Raw genomic sequence first — 7,245 nt, 5'->3', positions numbered from 1 at the left:
ATAACCTCTACCACCCCTAGTTCTCTCAGGCATTGGATCCCTTGTTTCTATGGTCTTCCACGGGGTTTGCTGCATGTAGAGATCATCTCCGCACATGTATCTTTCAGTCACGTCTCCAGACACTGGTAGAGTCAGCCCCCCTTTTCATTGCTTGGTCGATCACTGGATCACGTGACAGGGATCCCAAATGCCTCACTTCAGCACCATCCAGCATCACATCATCACCTGCTGCATCCCAAATACGGACCATGCAACTTATTATGGATTCATCAGACCGTCGGGTGTAATCCTTTCTTAGGCTGTGAAGGTCCTTTATGGACATGGACTCAGTAATGGTTTCTGTGCCTGAGTCCGTTGGTGGTTTTGAGGTTCCTTCCCCTGCATCTTTTGAGGTCCCTTCCCCTGCATCATCATCATCTTTCACTGGGCAATCAGTTTTGGTTATGTGCTTTTTCCTCGTGACAGGAGCCACTGTCAGTGGCTTAGACTCTCCATCTGGTTTGGGCTGGCTGTCTGGTTTATCTGCAGCCTGAGTGACTGGGGTGGCTGCAGGCTTTGCTGATTGATCTTCCTGCCTCTCTACCCTTACCGGCTGCAGTGTGCGATAGGCATATGCCAAAGCCCAACATATTACAAGGAGCTTGTTCTCATTGGAATTGTCATTGTATTTCTCTTTCAGATATTTCCCCACCTCAGCTGGTTTCTGAATTTGTCCAGATGGGAAATCCCAAACTATCGGGTCGGAGAATTTCTTTAGGGTTTGGCTGATGTCCTCCCATTCCTCACACCACTGAGGATGCTCCACCTCTGGGTCAGGTGTCTCAGCAGTCACCCAGGAAATCTGAGCTCTTATTCTAGACAAGCTGCGAGACATACAGAGCACATAGAGGAAACTTACCAGATTAAATACCAGGAGGGTGGTCTCTTTAACATCCAGGGGATACTGAACATTCTCAAAAGATAACCTATCAAATTTAAAGAGAAGGGAAACCGCATCTCCTCCTCCTCTAACAATCTGGGTACAATTACTAATAAATTCCCAAAACAGGCTACCGAAGCTAGGACTGGGGTTAGGACGGAGAAACCACTTATCACACACACCTCAAACAGCTGCCTGTGCCTCTGTCAACTTCTTATAAATCATTATCACCGAGCACAGCAAAATAGAAATCCTGATTTGTCTCCCTGCTCTGTAAAATTTACATATCAGGGACAAGATTGGAGCAAGTTGTGGATAGGCAAACAACCCTAGGGACCAAAAAAGCACTAGTACCTCAATGAAGCCTAAGGACCAGAAAGACATGAGTACATTGATCCAGAGAGACATTATGAACTCAACCAGAATGGTGACTACTTTACCCCAACACAGAATAAGTAAATTCAAACCAAAATGTAATTAGCACAGTTTTTTATTTTCACTTTCCTTCGAGCCACGCAGTTGGGCGCCACTAAATTTTTTCCAGTTTGGCCAAATTTAGAAATATATCCTCTGAGAGAAGGCACAACCACCCCTTCCCCCCCCCCCCCCCCCCCCCCCCAGGTTTGGGAAAAAATAAATTTTCCTTGAAGGAAAGTGAAGGAGATAAAACTATTTATTTACCAAAATCACAGGAAAAGGAAAATAATGCTAAATAATGAAATGTTTCGCTGTGGAGGAAAAACCTGGGAAAGTGTCAGAGTCCTCCCTTTGGTCTCCTCGGAGCTGGGGCTTGGGCCAGGGCCAGGCCGTCTGTGCCCAGTGGAAAGTCCTCCCGATGTGCTCTGAGGTTGAAAGCAGTCCAGTAGTAAAGGGAGAAAATCTGGAATTCCAGAGAAGGAAAAGCAAAGTCCAACTCTCAGTCTCTCTCTGGAGAACAAGAAACTGAAACAACTGGCCAAAAGCTGACTGGAAAGCAGCAAGCCGGGTGCTTCCTCGCTCCCCTGCTGCAGCTGGGGAAAAAAAAAATCTGCTATCTCTGTGTGACCTTGAACAAGCTGCAAACTGCTTTGAGAAAGTTTTGCTCAGTTTTTTCCTTCCCCCTCTCAGGCTCAGTTTAGAGGCATAGAAAGGCACAAAGTTAATTTCTGGGCATAGGCAGCGATATGGGATACACATCATAAGGTCACCCCAAGACAGTTTCGGAAATATTCAGCCCCTCAGCAGCGATATCTGTCCCAGCCCACCGGTTCTTGGCTCAGACCCAGCTCGGAGCTTGGAGAAGAGACCCAAAGTCCGAACGGAATGACCTCTGCCATTATTTTCTTTTTATTCCCATAATAATTTTATGCTATTTTACTGTAAAATCTATTTTACTTTTAGGGTTTTTTTTCTTTTTTCCTTCTATTACATCGTTTTATTTCTCTATAAACACATGGTAATAAATGTCTTTTGAGCTGAGAAACTACAGAGCCAGGAACCGAGATATCTCAGAGGAACAAAGAAGACAAACCGCGTGGATCCCAGGAAGACTGTTCTCTCCTCAGAACTCACACCTCCCAAGGGAACTGGCAGCTGCAAATGAGGCTGGAGACTGGGGAGGCACCGGAGGGGGGTGCCTGCCTTCAGTTCTGAAGCGATCCCAAGCACCGAGGCGGCGGCGTGCTGGGGGAAGGGGCAGAGACCGGAGAGGGGGAAAGTTGAGTGAAGTGTAAATGACTTTCTGGGCTTAATGAATATGGAACAGTTTAAGAGAGTCCTTAAGTCCACAGTGAAATGAATGGAGGGCGCCTCTGGCAATATTGCCAAGCGCCCCAGCGCTGTGATTTGCCTTTGTTCAACTAATAAATGTTCAATATTATATTGCTAAAAAATTCAGCTTTTGTATTCATTTTCTCCAGAAAGAGACTAGAGAGAGTGAAGAGAGAGGGAATAAAGAGGGGGGGAAAGAGAGAGACGATAAGAAGAAAGAGAATAGAGTGAGAGTAAAGAGAGAGGGAATAAAGAGAGGAGGGAAAAGAGAGACGATAAGAAAGAGAATAGAGTGAGAGGAAAGATAGAGAGAGAAAAGACAGAGAGAATAAAGACAAACATTGCTGCTAAAGAACGTCCGTGCAGCCCCAAACGCCTTTGCACACCGGCCCCAGTGTCCGTGCTCGGGGCTTGATTTACCAAGATGTGAATATCGATCTCATATCGATATCCAGCTGAGACAGACAAAAGCTCTCTAACAGGTGAGAGTTAGAAAGTGAATGATTTATTGGCGCCGGACAGCGGCGTGGAACAGCTTCCTAATGCGCAGTGCCCAGGTATGAACGGTTACAGAGTTCATTTAGCCACAAAAGTGATGAATATCCAAACTACAAATACATATTTCTAACAGTGACCCCTCCCATTCTCCGCTTCGTATGGAAATGAGCTTTAATGGCATTAAGCATGCGCAGTGCGTGCTCTGAATTGAGTCGCTGCTCTCGAATTGGGTCGGTGGTCCCAGACAGATGAAGTAAGCTCATCTCCCTCACTTGGACCTTTTTTGCCTTTCTGAACTTTAACAACCTTAATTACTTTAGTGACCTCCCAATTTCCTCTTGCCTGACTTTTGAATAGGTTCCCACAGAGGGAGGAAATTGGGAATTGTCCTTGTTCCCTACACCAACTGATCAATATTTCTGTTCCTCATTCTAAGCACAGCTAAACATACAAATGACAGATCATCAATTATTCCGTAATCAATTACTAACATCTTAAAAACCATTTCAAATCTCTTATTATTTTCTCTTAATTAGTTTAATTAACTCTAGTCCAGCTCAAATTCTTTCTTATTCTAACTCATTTCAACACAGCTAGCCTATAACTAAAATCTTTATGTTTCTTTTAAATCTATGTTTCAGGGTGTCACCATGGCCACGGGGCTGCCCCAGGGCAGAAATCCCCTGCGGAGATACCGGGACCGGCTGTGGGAGATGGGACGCCAAACACACCGGCTTTAGTCTCTTTGGGATGAAGAAGTGAGTTTTTCAGTCTATTTGCGATAGGAGACTACTTCTGATTGCATCAGCCTGTTATACACGGGATTTAAAAGCATAATAAATACTAAAAAGGAATAATGATAAATAGCTGTGGTTCAAAAGGCATAAAGGAATTAGGAGGAACATATCTACTGACAGAAGATTTAATAAAAAACTATACTAGAAAAAAATCTTCTGCAGTGCTGTCAGTGGGTGTTCTTGGTTTTTTAAAAAATTTTGTATTACTTGTTTCCTCTGATCTGCTTTGTTTTGCAACCATTGAAGCTAAAATGAGCAACATCAGGACCAAATCAACAGTTGGGTGCAAAGCCTCAGAATGAATGTGGAGCTAATGGAGGATTCACGTGCTTTAGACACGTGTGTGCACAGGTGCAGAAAAGCATCGCTCCTTTTGGAGGCTGCATTACAGCACACGAGTGGTAAAATCAGATTGACTCCTGTTTTCACAGGCTTCCCGGGCATCACTTACCAAGGATCTCCCCAAGCCCAGTGAGCGAGCGAGGACGGATGAAGCGGCGAGCTTGGCCTGCCTGGCCGCTGTTAGCCAGCCGCGCTGCGAGCAGAAAGGCCGGGGCGGCGGCGGCGGCTTCTCCTTCTCAGCGCCCGCATGAAGAGAGGCGCTGAACGGCGGCTGCGACCGCCCGCGCAGGGGCAGCGGGGCCACGGGGCCGGCAGGGCAAACACGGCAAACGATTGCCCGGGGCAGCACCGAGACCAAATCAACTTCTCCGTGCTGCGAAACCCTGCAGAAATCCTGCAACTGGGGGCATTTGGTGGCAATGGCACTTAGGAGCAGCAGTTAACCCTGTACCAGCTATTACATTGTACAGGAGGTTATGATCCAGATTATACCGGTATCTTATAACTCAAGCTATATTAGCATCTTGTAACTTTGACCCCAGTTATAATGTTAACTAGTTAATACCTGCATAGAAAGGTTATTCTTAACATGTTTACACATCATTTACGAGCAGCAGTTTTTTCCTCCTAGTTGTAGAAAGAGGAGGAAGTGAGGACTTGTAGAGAAAGACAACTTGGCAGCACCAAGGTCAGTGGAAAGAAAGAGGGGCAGGAGATGCTCCCAGGGTGGGAGTCGGGATTTTCTCTGCAAGCCGTGGTGAGGACTGGGATAAAACAAACTGTCTCCCTGGGATCCATGAAGTCCACGGGGGATGCAGAGATCCACTCCCAGCCCGTGGGAAAAGGTGCTCACGCCAGAGCGGGTGGATGCTACAAAAGCTGTAATCCAGGGGGAGACCTGAACAGGGAGAGAGGGCTCCTGCTTCCAGAGACAGAGAAAGAGGGCCCTTGCTTCCAAACTGAAGCAGCTGATCCTTAAAAGACTCCACCCCATGGACTAATGACCCACGCCTGCAGTTTTGGGAAGGCTGTTTTGCCCGTGGGAGGGACTCAGGTTACAGCAGGCTGGGCGGGACTGATACTCGTGAAATTAGAAACATGCTGGAGAAGTGCACAGAGAACTGTCTCCCGTGGGAAGGAGCCCATGGCACACCAGAAGAAAGAGACTCCCCTCCCTGAGGGACCTGAAGAAAGATCTCGAGTGATGAACTGGCTTAATCACTCCCAGGCCCTGTCTCCGTGCGCTGTCGGAGGGAAAGAGGGAGGGGATGGAGGGGAAAAAAGGTGTTTGAAAGGCTTCTTTTCTTCCTCATTATCCTACTCTGTTAATAATAAATTTACTTTATACCTTTAAGTTTGAGCCTGTTTTGAACTTAGAATGTTTTTCTCCCAATCCTTATCTCAACTCATGATTCCTTCGTTAACGATTTTTGTGGCTACCTGGTATTTTAAACAGTGTCAAACCATGACAGTGGCCCTTGTGTTCCATGGGGCCCCTCTCTGTCACAAGTGACCCTTGGTTCCATGAGATTCCATTGCCCCACACTGGTCCCCAGGTTGCCCTGAGGCTGCGCTGTGTCCCAATGGACACTGGATTCCACAGGAGCTGGCAATGGCCCAGTGGCACCTGCGTCCTCTGAGGCCCCGCCTTGTCAAAGCAGAGCCTTGGATCCATGAGATTCCATGTTGTCACAATGGCCTGCTGAGTTCCATGGGGCTGTGCTGTGTCACAGTGGACACTGAGATCCACGTGCCCTGGCAATGTCCAAGTGGCACCTGGCTTCCACGAGGCCCCGCTGTGTTTGAAGGTGACACTTTGTTCCCCAAGATTCCATTGTGTCACAGTGGTGTCCTGGGTGCCATGAGGCCCCGCTGTAAAACAGTGCACACTTGGTTCCATGAGTTTCCATTCCATCAAAATGCTCTCTTGGATTCCATGAGGCCCTGCTGTGTCCCTCAGGAGCCTTTGTTCCATATTTTCCCCCTGTGCCACAATGGTCTCCAGTGCTCTATTGAGGCCACACCATGGGACAGTGGACATTTGCTTCCATGAGATTCCACGGTGTCACAATGGTCTCCTGGGTGCCATGAGGCCCCTCTTTGTAACAGCTGAGACTTGGTTCCCCAAGATTCCCTGGCGTCACTGTGCTCTCCTGGGATCCATCAGGCTGTGCTGTGTCACAGTGGACACTTGCTTCCTCCAAGGCTGCAGATGTCCAGTGGCACCGGCTTTCCTTCCATGCGGCCGCGCTTTGTCCCAATGGGGCCTTGGTCCCATGAGAATCCATTGTGACCCTGTGCTCCCCTAGGTCCCACGAGGCCTTGCTCTGCCACAATGGCACCTTGTTTCTACTCGGGCTGGCAATGTTTTTGTGGCCCTTGTGTTCCATGGGGCCCCTCTCTGTCACAAGTGACCCTTGGTTCCATGAGATTCCTTTGCCCCACAGTGGTCTCCAGGTTGCCCTGAGGCTGCGCTGTGTCCCAATGGACACTGGATTCCACAGGAGCTGGCAATGGCCCAGTGGCACCGGTGTCCCATGAGGCCCCACTTGGTCAAAGTGGAGCCGTGTTTCCATGAGATTCCATGTTGGCACAGTGGCCTGCTGAGTTCCATGAGGCTCTGCTGTGTCCCAATGGACAATCTCGCTGTCCCCGGCTCTGCCCTGCCACTGCCAGCCCTGCCCTGACCTCTGCCCAGCCTCACCCTCTGTGCCTTGGACACACACACATGCCCTGAGCTCATCCTCCCTCTGGGTGCTTCTCCTGCCCCTCTGTGCCTTGGACACACACACATGCCCTGAGCTCATCCTCCCTCTGGGTGCTTTTCCTGCCCCAGCGCTGCCCTGGGAGGGTTCATTCCTCACAGGAGCTGCTGTGTTTGTACTGGTGCATTTTATAGCTCTGCTTCTGCCTCTCTGTCACTTGTGTCGACACTGAGCT

This window comes from Aphelocoma coerulescens, unplaced genomic scaffold (genome assembly GCF_041296385.1).
Source record: "Aphelocoma coerulescens isolate FSJ_1873_10779 unplaced genomic scaffold, UR_Acoe_1.0 HiC_scaffold_46, whole genome shotgun sequence".
In the NCBI taxonomy this organism is placed as follows: domain Eukaryota; kingdom Metazoa; phylum Chordata; class Aves; order Passeriformes; family Corvidae; genus Aphelocoma; species Aphelocoma coerulescens.
The sequence above is the reverse complement of the archived record's forward strand: the minus strand, read 5'-3'. Positions refer to the sequence as shown.